Here is a 12,527-nt window from a genome sequence, read left to right on the forward strand (position 1 = left end):
AATAAGTGATACTAAGTTTTTGGCTTGATTAAATAAAATTAAGTGTTTAATTAATATAGTAAAAATCTGTACTGATTCCTCTAACTAACACCATAGCGTGAATAGGAACAGAGACAAATCTTGTCAGTGACGACTAATTTCACAAATGATCTTCCCATTATTAATTTCCACATTGCCCCTATTGCAGGTCTGGGCATCTCCAGTGTCATTGCTCTGCGTTCACCTTCCCCTAGAATTGTTCTCGGACATTCGACTTCCTCTGCAGCATGGGGCTCGGGTCACTTGCTGGAGGATTCCCTGCACCTTGAGGTCTTTAAGCCACGATTTGAGGACTTCAGTAACTCAGACATAGGTTAGGGGTTTGTTACAGGAGTGGGTGAGTGAAATTCTGTGGCCTGCATTGTGCAGGAGGTCAGACTAGATGATCATAATGGTCCCTTCTGACCTTAAGTCTATGAATCTATGAATCTAGTCCCAAATTTGGAAAATTGTGCAGTTCAGAATGAGAATAGTGACCCCATCTCCTTCCTGCACCTGCTCTACATTGCTCCACAGCAGCTTCTCCACCTGCAGAGTCACCCCAGCATGGCAGTGCACCTGCCCAGGGTTCAGCAGGGGCCCCTGGCAAGGACAGTGGGTGCAGCTAACAGCCCGGTGTGCCTGGCCATGAGGCAGCTGTAAAAAAGCAACCCCACCTCCCAGAAGTACAGAGACTGAATTTCTTAACTTTAACATCATGACCCCCTGTAGAAAGCCACACGTGTCAGTTGTATTGTCACAGGGAGATGCAAAAATCAAGTGACCAATATTTAAGTTGAGTAAATAAAGTTGAGGAGATAGTTATTAACCTCACAAAAATACACTAAAGATCCCTCAACATAACACCTGAAGGTGAAATATGAACAGGGACAAACCTTGTCAGCAAAGGCTCATTTCCCAAACGATCCTCAAAATGTTACTAATTCCCACCCCTCCTCCACAGGAGCTCTGTGCAGTGTAACTGTTCTGCAGGCAGCTTCCCATTCAATGTTGTTGTGGGACATTCCCAGGCCTGGAAATGTACCAACGACAGAATTTGAAGAGCAAACCTGGCTCCCCGCACCAGGCGGGATTTGAGTGTTTTGTCCCTGTCACTTAGTCTTTGTCAATAGTACAGACGCCATGGGCAGGACTCCAGGCTCTGCTTGAGGGATCCTGGCACAGGGGCTGCAGGGGGAGAAAGGACGGTAGATTCTGACCTGGAGAGGAGGTAATAAGAGAAGGGGCATTTATTTATTAGCCCCCTCCTGAGGGTCCCCAGGGCTGGAATTCTACATTCCACAGGCCAATAAGGGGGTGATGCCACTTGGCTAATGAAAACCAGTGCTCTAGGTGACGTTTGAACTCACAACCTCAGCATAGCTCCTCTCAGCACTGCCCTATAAGTACTGTGCGCTAACCAATTGCACCACTGGAGCACCTGTTAATTAGTTTTCTCTGAGACCCCTAGGTTGATACAGGCGAGGAGTGACCCCAAAACATTCTCAGTGGGGCTGAGAGCAGGTAGCGACAAATGTTGTACTTGGTGGGGTGGATTCTTCTTAAGGGTTCCAGGCCCCATTTCACCCTTTTGTTCTTCCCTGTGTAATAACAGAGCTGGTTAAGACTCAATGGAGAGTCTTGCTGCAGACCAACCGATCTGAAATCACTGAGAACCAGCTCTAAGCATTAGTCCTGCTTTGGGACAGGGTCTCTCATGCAAGAAACTGCCCAGTCTGCGCTAGCAGTGAGGCTCCCTCACTAACAGCTGAAATCAGGGAGAGCTGTGTGAAGTGCAGGGCTCCAGGGGTGCCTGAGCAGGGGGGAACAACACCCCAGGTGCCCAGAGGAGGAGAGGTGTGTTGGGCTCCAGCCTGGGACTCTGCCTCCCTCCTGCCTAGCCCTGACTATGAAGCCTGGCCCTGGCACTCCTTCCTTTAAATGCCATGTGGGCAAGAGGAAGAGTGTGGCAGCTGCAGGAACCAACATTGTGGGCATCTGGTGAAGCAGCAAGAAACAACCATATGATCAACCCACAGGACTCTCTAGCCAGACTGTTAAGTTCTAGGACCCCAACCTATAGCCCCAGCCCATTGAACCAGCCGGACCAAAGACCTATCTCTAGTGGGCATCAGTCACCCAGCAGGAGGGAAAAACCTCACTCTAGTTCACCCTGAGAGAAAGTAGCCAAATACATTAAGCTCCGGTGCTTTGTAGCAAAGCACCGTATCACCACAAGGTCCCACTGAGATTTGAACTCAGATTCCAGGATTCAGAGTCCTGAGTGCTGCCCATTACACCATGGGACCTGCTGCTATTTCACTTTCTAGACCCCTGTGACTCTTGGCTGGTTTGCACTCTGCACTTATTGCTTCCCACCATCAGCTTCCTCTCGCGGGACTCTCTCTCCTCCTCCAGTGACTGTGGTCCTGCACTACCGGATCCATGGATCCTGCCCTGAGTCCCTGCATCCTCCTGCTTTGTCTCCATTCCCTGCAGGCTGCAAAAATGTCAGGGGAGTCTGCTCCTCCCTTCACTCGATGCTCCCGCTCAAATCGGCCAGCTGCAGGCTCATCTCCTGGAACTCGGGCAGCTGTCGCTTGATCCGATCGTACAGTCATACGCTGACTGGCTCCCCTGCCTGGATGGTCTTGTGGAAATCCCACAGGCGACACTGCAGGACTTGGCACTGTTGGTTTCTTTAATGTTGTGGTGTTTCCCCAGCCTCTGGAACAAAGCCGCCAACTCCTCCCTCACCGACTCCCACCAATCCCCCTGGTAACCACAGAACCCTCTGATGCTTTCCCGTTCTGCCAACTCCACCAGGCCTCGCCCCCCTGCTCCTTTATCTTGCAAACTCTGGATGTTCAGCTTCCAATATCCTCTGCCCTGGGTCAGGGAATTGCCCACATTGAGCACAGGGTGAGAGCTGCGTGATCCGAACAGTCCATTGGCACCACCCTGCACTGGGCTGTCGACGTGCTCTCCTTCACGGAAATCCAGTCAGTGCGACTCCTGGCCTGTCCCCGCAGAAAGGTGTATCCCCTCTGCGGCTGGTGTGAACTCGGGTCAGAGGAATAGGAGGCTACGGCCCGCCCTCCACTGGTTCCATTACAGAGAAACACGTCCTCTAAGCCGACCTCGCTATAGACCTGCACCAGGTAGTGCTCATCATAGAAGAGTTTCCTCTGATGGTCGGGAAAACAGGACCAGCAGTCCTCAGGCCGGTGCAACAATTGAAATCCCCCCCGACACCAAACACCGTGCAGTCTAGAAGAAGGGAGCCAGTTCCTTCCATAGAACTTTCCTTTCATGCCTTAACTGGGGACCATACACACTGATATAGCCATAACCAGTGCCATGGAGTACAAAGCCACCAGTAATGCCCTCCCTGGTCGGAGCTCCACCACCTTCTGTACTCACACCATGAATGTGAAGAACAAGACTCCAACCCCATCATTCTTCCCTGGCCCGGAGGACCAGAGAGATGGGCCCTTCCTCCAATCACCCTCTGCCCATCAAGCTACCCTAGAGTTGTTAATGTGGATTTCCTGAACACCCACCATGGCCAAGCCCAGCTGCTCCAAGGCACTGAACATCAAGTGCCTCCTCCTGGGCCCCCAACTCCCTTCCACAGGGCCACTTTCACACATGCCCCTTCCCTGACACTGCCCTCCCTCAGCTGCACAGAGGAGCTTCCATCCCCAATCCCTGCCTGTCACTGCCCAGCACCCCCTCTCGCACTCTCTTCCTGCCATATTGGGTCCACCAATAACTCACCTAGGAGAGACAGCTCCTGTCCCTCATTGTTAAAGGTCAGGCCAGCCAATTAGGGGCGGAAGCCCACAGTATCTTTTCCTACTGCAGAGCCCAAGCTCAGGGACTCACCTTGGGTGCAGGGACCACTGTGCTCCCAGAAAACAAGCCACCACTGTGCTAAGAGGGATGAAAGGGCCTGCCAAAGCCTGAGATTGAACCAGGGACCTTTAGAGCTTCATTCTAACGCTCGCCCAACTGAGCTACCTTAGCAGCTGCAGGGTAATATTTTGGCCTGTTGCTTCTCTGCCCGAGATATTTTTGCAGCAGTTGCACACAAAAAGGACGTCATTGGGAGCGGCCCATGAAGACAAGACTCGCTTTTCCCTGCCTTGCTCAGCTTGACTTGCTGCCTCACCCCGTTCCTGCCCTAGTGCCCGGGTTGACCTGGTGGTGGAAGGGGACTGGGGGCCAGTGGCGCGGGGAGGAAGTTGAGCTGGACCCTGAGCTAGACTAGACCCTGGCGGTGAGAGTCTGGCCACCACTTGCCGCCCCACCCTGTTGTCCTGGCTTCCCCCACTGGGCGTCATTTCGGGAGGGAAGTGGGGCTTCTGCCTCCCCTCCCCGATTTTCACACCGCAGAGGAGTGCAAACAGGAAAATGAACAGCTGCTCCACACCCCCACCGGAGGAACCCGACACCCTTAGCTGCTCCCCTGCTCCCCTCCAGCTGTGCTACTGAGTGGAAGCGTCCTGTGCCCATCACACAGAGGTCGATTAATCAAAACCCTCTTCTGCCAGCACCGGGCCTCCTGCTTCTTACACTGGGCCTGCAAGCGAGGGGGCGGCTGGCACAGCACCAAGGGTCTAACCTGTGTGGCAGGAGGTGGCTGACGCCCGCAGCCTGCTGGGGAGCTCCCAGAAGTTATTAAGGGACAGAGACTCCTCAATGCCCTTAGTAACAAGGGTTTGGGGGTCACCGAGGCCAGTAAGGGGGTCACTATGTCATCCCTGTAACCCTGGGTGTCAGGTCACTGTGTAGCTTTGATCTAGAGCTCGGATCCCAACAACCGACCAGAAGCCCACAGCCTCCCCCTGGGTCTGCCCCACCTGGTTCCTCCTTACAGGCCGACCTTACCCCCCTTCCAGCCCCGGATTCACCCCCTAATCATCCTACTGCCACTCAGAGCCACAGCCGTGGAGGTGCTGAAGGAGGGAGGGGTGACTCTAGGGTGGGGTTCTTCTCTAAAGATGGCTGGCAGAAAGGTGGTGCTCAGCTCTGTCAGCGACCTGCCCAGTTGCCTCACTGCCAGGGGATACAGATGTTTATGTAAGGCCATTAAATGGGGTATTTGGCTTCTGAGTGAATGTGAGGAATGTGCAATCCTGAGAGAGAATTTCCATCCCTCTTTCCACTGTTTTTCAGGGCCCCAGTGGCCTAATGGACACGGCATTGGCTTCCTAAACCACAGATTGTGGGTTCAAGTCTCATCTGGGGTGAAAATCTCTCTTCTTCTTGTATATTGCAAAGAAGCCTTGGTGTTATTTTCACCAAGGAAGCTGGGAGACGTTTGAACCCAAAGTACTGGATCTTGGGAGCAATCCCCCAGAAATGGCATCTTCTATTATGACAAATGCTTTCTAGACCCATCAGTAGCAAACACTTAATACTAGTGTTTGTCTGAGAATAGAAGGAAGGGGAGTGTTTACTCCGACACCTCAGTGAGTGAAACAGACAGAAAGAGCAAGGCTGTCCTGAAAGAGAATGGATTCCCCTGGAGACAAAGCAGAACATGAGAATGAGCAACAGTGTGAAAAGAAGAACTTCAAATGTGTGTTAGGTGTTAGATAGGTTGGTCTGACAAATTTCAAGAAAATACCAATGCTCGTAGACTGATGCGGACACTGGCTGTTTCTGATGTTTTACTGAGAATTCATTGAGAAATATTTTCCTTAACTATGTTATGGAATATTAGGTGGGCTATGAAGGCACCATTCCTCCTGCTTTCACCCTTCGAGACAACACGGCTACATGGCATGCGGCCAATGCTCACCTTCCAGTCAACTGCTAGAGAAGACAGCACAGACAGGGATGGCAGCAGGGCAGACTGGAGCTCCACGGAGATGGTGGGACCAGGTCTCATCAGCGGGGAGGTGGCCACCCCAGCATGCACAAGGCTGAGCCAGCAAGTGTGGTGTGTGCTCCATGGTGCCCCTACTCCCTGCACATGGTGGTGGAGGGCAGTTACTTAGTTCAGTTGGTCTGGCAAATTTAGGGCTTGGCTACACTTGCAGATGTAGAGCACTGGGAGTTAAACCACAGCAGGGAAACCGCTGCCGTGTGTTCACACTGACAGCTGCAAGCACACTGGAGTGGCCACATTAGCAGCTCTGGCAATGCCACAGAGAGCAGTGCACTGTGGTAGCTATCCCAGTGTGCAAGTGGCTGCAACGTGCTTTTCTAATGGGGGACGGAGATGGAGTGTGACAGGGAGTGTGTTGTGTGTACGTGGGGGGAGTGACAGTGTGTTTGGGGGGCTGAGAGTGTGTCAGCATGCTGTCTTGTGTGTTCGGACAGCAGCAGACCCCCACCTCCCCTCATACACACTCACAACAGCAGCATTCCACACTAATGGTTGCTTTGTCCCAGAGCAGATAAGCAGCCGGCTGTCAGAAACGGAGCTTTGAAAGGGGATCTCCGCATGCCTGCAGCCGATTTCAAAACAATGACCAGAGTGGGCACTTGACTTCAGGGGATTATGGGACATTTCCTGAGGCCAAACACAGTGCAGTGATGCAACACGTCATCCACACTGATGCCCGGGTATTTCAGCAGGGCTCAGCGAGCTTTATACTTCTCATGGAGGTGGATTACCAGGAGCGCTCCACCTGCAGAGCCCAGGTGCTCCATGTGCCTTGCAAGTGTGGACACCTCAGGAGTTAGGGTACCTGGGGCTGCTTTAATGGGCTCTAACTTGCAAGTGTAGCCAAGCCCCTAGACTCTGTCACTTGTGTGACTTACTTGTGCTATTGTAATAAATACAATAGATGTGCAATGGTCAGAAATTGCACCAGCATAGAAGTATATTAAAGGGAAACCGTAAGGAAATTAAGAATTTAAATTATCCTCCACATGTCCCATGTCCCACTAAAATGAATCCAACCCACAGAGCACATGGGCAGAAGTATCGGTGTCAGGATGCTACATTGTTAGCACAGTAAATGAAGCTGCAAAATAAATGATGGTTAAATGACCTCACTCTGTTGTTTACAATCCTGTGTTAAGAGGTAATAGATACAGATGGACACCAGGCAGGGTCGTTTGGAGGATGAAGCCTTTATGCTTCCATCCCCCACCACTGTCAAGTTTTAGCCAATTAGGACAAGTCAGCAAATAAGAACAACCTCAGGTGTCAGTAGCTGCTGCAGGTAGCAAAGTCCTACAGGGAGCAGTTTCTGGCACTACACCTGCACAGCTCTGCTCCCCGGCTCTTCTCGGGCTCCTGCTCTCTCCTTAGCTCTGCCCCACTCTGGCCCAGGCAGTTCCAGCTCCCACGGAGGATGGGCCCCCCTGGCCTGGTGACTCCCTCATTACACTGCCTGGCCTGTCAGTGCGGCTAACTTGGAGCTTTGGCCTCTCCCCATTGCCCCTGGGGATTGTCAGTCTCAGGGTCCTGATTTCCCATTGGCCCTTCGCCCTTCTATTGGTGCTGGGAACTAGCCAACCAAACCCCCACTAAGTTTTAGTAAGGGGCCAACAGTCCCTTACTTGAGCCAACTCCGTGAGGGTCACCGATGCACAAACACAGCAGCATGAGCTGGTCCCATGGTGTAATGGGCAGCACTCAGGACTCTGCAATCTGAGTTCAAATCTCAGTGGGACCTTGTGGTAAAGCCCTGTAGCTCAAAGTGTTTAACTTCCCTGTCTCCAGCTATGCAAGAGTGAATCTTTCTGCTGCTGCTGGGTGACTTGTCCACTGGAGCCAGGTCTTTGGCTGGGATGGCCACAATGGGTTGGGGCTCTAGAACTTGTTACCCTGGTTGCTGATGCCTGCAGTCCTGTGGTTTGACCAGGTGGTTGGGATTCTCACAGCTTCACCTGATGCCCACAAGTTTGGCCATTTTGCTTGCAGCCACGTTACCTCTTGTCCACCTTGCACTTGAAGGAAGGAGGGCCAGGGCCAGGCTTCATAGTTAGGGCTAGGCAGGAGGGAGGCAGAGTCCCAGGCTGGAGCCCAGCACCTCTCCTCCTCTGGGCACCTGGAGCAGAGGCGGCTGGTGCTGACAGCTCCAAGGGAAGGCTTAAAAGCTACAGAGCAACTGAGGGCAGGGCCAGAGGATGGCAGGACCATGCCTATGCATGGACAGCAGATAGCCACAAAGACACCCGGCCAGCCTGCTCCCTGCTATGCCAAACCCCCACTGAAGACGTGCTTAATCCATTTGCTGATCAGGAGGAAAACCTGTCAAAACCTGTGTGCGAGGAGAACCCGCTTGGCTCGGAAGGGGCAAGGAAAAAGAGCAAGTGAAAAAAATAACTTGTGAGAGAGCAAGCGAAAAGAACGTGAAAGGCAGAGAAAGAAATAAAGGGAGAGAAAAAACATAAGAAAAAGAAGGAAAGAAAGCAAGAGCGTGAAAGGTAGAGGGGAAAAAAGAAAGCAAGAACATACAAGCTAGAGAAGGAAAGGAATGAAAAAGAACGAATGAACCACAAGCGCTAGTTGAAGCTGGAATGGGAGAGTTAGAGAAAGGACAGACTGACCTGTTAAGTAAGGTTGCACCCCAGATTCTCCATGTTGGGGGAACAGGCCCCCCATTTCCCTCCTGGCCCTGCTTGGGGGGACCATCCATAGGTGCCTATTGGGACCCCCATACTCCGTGGAGGGGGCAAGCCCCCCCCATACCCTCCCCTCGGGACACGGGCTCTCCCCAATCCTGACCCCCTTCCCGCACGCTCCTGGGAATGGGGGGGGGGAAGGCGTGTGCTGAGCAGCACCGTGGGTGTCTCTCTCTGGGGCGAAGGAAGAGGATATTTTTTGTACCAGAAGGAAAGAGCAGGGGGCGGGGGCGTTTGTGGAGCCGGGACGCACACCAGAGAGAAGAACTGAACACAGCCCAGTGTGAGCCCAGTGCCAGTTGGAGCCGAGACGCCCACACCTGGAGGACCATCTCCAGAACCTACTTTGATGGTGCCGTCCATCACCGCTCCCACACTGAGCTCCCCACCTAGACCTCCCTGGACGAGATGAGGTGGTGCATTGGCAAAGGGGGCTGTTTGAGCAGGGCTTTGCGTGTGTGTGTGCGCATCTAATTTTGGGAAGTGAAGTCACAAACTGCTGGGGCTGGTTTCCTGTTGGTGTGAGCTTTTTCTTTTTTTTCCTCTCATCTTCTTGTTTTAGGGCTAGGGCTGGGTGGCTTCCTGCACTGCCGTTGACGAGGGCAGCGGCACAAGGGGCCCAGGGTGGAGAATCGGGGAGGGGGAAGGGTGCACGGGAGGTCACAGGGATAAGAATCACATTTAGCCCTTGCACAGCAATGGTGGTGCACTCACGCACTGCCACACCTTTTAGTATGATGATTATTTATCTGTACAACAGCAGCACCTACACAGACCGGCGCAGAATCAAGGCCCCCGTTGGGCCAGGCGCTGCCCAGACACAGCGAGAGACAGGCCATGCCCCAGAGAGATTACAGGCTCCATACCCAAAAAGTGGGAGGAGAATCAGAGGCCCAGTGTCACACAGCAGCACTGAGAGTAGAACCCAAGAGTCCTGGCTCCTCCTGCTCTAACCACTAGACCCCACTCTGATCCCAGAGTTGGGGACAGAACCCAGGAGTCCTGGCTCCCAAAAAGGGCAGGAGTGGGGTCTAGTGGTTAGAGGAAAGGATGATGGGTGTCAGGACTCCTAGGTTCCAGTCCCAGCGCTGGGGATAGAGTGGAATCTCATACGTTAGCACAGGTGGGGCTGGGAGCTAGGACTCCTGGGTTCTTCCCATCCCCCCCGAACCACCTTGCACAGTAGGAGGGGGCTGGGCAGGAAGCGGTGATGGGGTGAAAACTACCAAGAAATGCAAATCCTGGAAGGAGCCTGTGCCAGGAACCGGGTGGTGCAGAAACCACGGCCCCATCCCCACCTCTGATCCCCCCTTGGCTGGCACTGGATCGTGCCTCCTGTACGCCCCCAATCCACCCCCTGTGAGCCCTGGGGAGCAGGGAATAGCCATGGTGCTGGGCCGCCCATCCAATTGAAGTATTCAGTGTCACAGTGACCCAAGGTGTGTGCACAGAATGGGGATGGAGTGTGTGTGTGGGGGTGGATGGATGGATTTCTGCATGTGTTTGTGTGGTTTTCTGTAAGGGTTTTGTGTGTGTGTGTGTGTGTGCGTGTGCGTGTGGGGGGGGTGTTATTACAGCTGTGGGTGTTGTGTTTGTGGCTGTGCAGGTGTGTGTGTTCATTTGGCTGGATTTGTGCAGGTGTTTGCATCTGTTAGCAGTTGTGTTGATGTTGGCTGGATTTGTGCGTGTGTTTGTGTATATTAGCAAGTGTGTGTGTGTGTGTGGCTGGATTCATGCATGTGTTTGTGTATGTTTGCAATTGTGTGTGTGTGTGTGTGTGTGCTCTGCTGCCCTCTTTCAGTGCAACAACCGTTTCTCTGTATGTCACAGCCCCCATACCGTCGACCCCGGTGGTGATTTCCCCATCTTACAAGGGCTGGCTGGCCTGACCCTTCTCCCCTCTGTGGAGTGTGGTGGGGGCTGCAGCTCACCCCCTGTGGGGCAGCAGTGCCAAGGTGCGGGGCACTGGGCTCCGATGTACCTGGAGAGCAGCTCAGATGAGGTGGGGCAGGGCGTGTGGTGTCCGTTCTGCGTTGCCTGGTGCTGGGCCATTGCACAATCCCCAGCCACGCCGCACAGCGCGCCCCGAGACGATCCAGCACGAGGGGGAGAGGATGTGTGGTTGGGGGGAGGAAAAGCCTTGGGCTGCACTGGGGGAGTGCAGAGCAGGGGTGACACCCCAAAAACCTGCAGCAAAGGGATGGACAGCTGGGGTGGATGGATAGAAGAGGCAGCGGGTCTAAAATCTAAAAGGGGAGTGTGGGGTCTAGTGGTCAGAGCGGGGGGTGGGGTTGCTGGTCAGAATTCCTGGGTTCTATCTCCAGCTCTGGGAGGGGAGTGGGGTCCAGTGGTTAGAGTGTGTGTCGGGGAGCCAGGACTCCTAGGTTCTCTCCCTGGCTCTGACTCTCTCGTGCAATCCCTCGGCAGTTACTCAGCTCGCCAGCTTGTGGGAGCGAGGGGCCGGGTTGCGACACAGCCTAGAGTCCTGTGCTCTCTCTTTGTTACCCAACCCAGGGCAGGGTGGGGGATGGCCTGGGAGACCTGCTAAGAAAGGCGCTTCTGGTGGGTTTGTGTGTGGGTCACGCTGCCCCCGGCTGGATAGACCCCTCTAGGTCAGAACCAGTCTCAGCCCGGGCCAGACCCTGGGAGCCCAGCCCCTTCTGTCGCCACGGCCATGTCTATTGGTCTCCTGGAAAGGTCCATTCTCATTGGTAGCTGTCCAGTGGCAGTGCGTTCCACAGGCCTTGGCACACGCTGTGTGGGGCAGGAGGTCCTTGTGTTGGGAGCAGTGGGAGTGAACTGTGTGCGGTTGTGTCTCTGAGCACAATTGCGAATATTCTGGTGTGTGTGTGTGATTGTGAGTGTGGCTCGGGGTGTGATTGTTTCTCTCTTTGGGGGTTGGGCTAGCATGCCCCTCTGGGTGTGTTGTGTGTGAGTGTTCTTGGGATTGTGTGAGTCCCTTTGTGCGTCAATGTGTGTGTGTGTGTGTCACTTGCTGCAGGATACAAAATCCTGCAAAGCCACCTGTCACGGAGTGTGGGGGACCCAGGCCCTTCACCCCCGTGCTTCCTACGATTCACCAGGACTCTCAGCCAGCCAGTAAAGCAGAAGGTTTATTTAGACGACAGGAACACAGTCCAACACAGGTCTTGCAGGTACAGATAACCAGATCCCCCCGGTTAGGTCCATCTTGGGGGGCCTCCCAGCCCCCCCCCGGGGATCAGAGCTCGATCTACCTGCTCCCCTCTCTTCTCCAGCCCACTTTCGTCTCCCAGTCCTCTCCGGCCCCTCCTCTCTCCTCCGCCTCCTTCCTTTGTCTCCCCTGGCCAGAGGTGTCACCTCCCCTCCCCCAGGCCAAGCTCAGCTCACAGTTGAATTCCTGCATCTTCACCTAAACCTCTGGCTTTCCCCTCCCCCGCACAGACAGTCTGTGCTTCCTACTCCATCACACCTCACAGACAGTCTGTGCTTCCTACTCCATCACACCTCTCCCCCCTCCGAGACTGAACTGAGCGGGGTCACTCCAGCCAGTGACCCGGGGAAGTTCGGACCCACCTACAACCTTATGCCGCCCGCGCCCTTTCCCCACCCCAATACCCCTGGGGTGCACGCTGGGCTGGGGCTTTCTCCCCACGTTCCAGTCTGGGGGGCTGGGATTCGGGTTCTCTCGGTCCAGAGCCCCCCCTTCTGACCCTGGCCCCCCTCTGGACAGGCTCCTCAGGGTGGGGCGAGGGCCTTACAGCCATCTCCCCCCTGTCCCGGGCCTTCCTCCCCCTCTGGCAGACGTCACAGGAGCGGCAGTGCTGCTGGACATGGGCAAAGACCCCAGGCCAGTAATAGTTCTGCAGCAGCCGCTGCTGGGTACGCCAGGCTCCCTGGTGCCCTGAGGGGGACATGTCATGGGCCCGGCACAGCAG

The 12,527-nt window shown here is 54.4% G+C and overlaps 1 non-coding gene across 1 annotated transcript; it reads right to left on the minus strand.

Moving 5' to 3' along the window:
* Positions 1 to 2,255: 2,255 nt before the first annotated feature.
* On the minus strand, positions 2,256 to 2,327 carry TRNAQ-CUG. Its single transcript has one exon. It is a non-coding gene; the product is annotated as a tRNA-Gln (tRNA).
* Between the last annotated feature and the right edge of the window lie 10,200 nt (positions 2,328 to 12,527).

This window comes from Mauremys mutica, chromosome 22 (genome assembly GCF_020497125.1).
Source record: "Mauremys mutica isolate MM-2020 ecotype Southern chromosome 22, ASM2049712v1, whole genome shotgun sequence".
NCBI classification, from domain to species: domain Eukaryota; kingdom Metazoa; phylum Chordata; order Testudines; family Geoemydidae; genus Mauremys; species Mauremys mutica.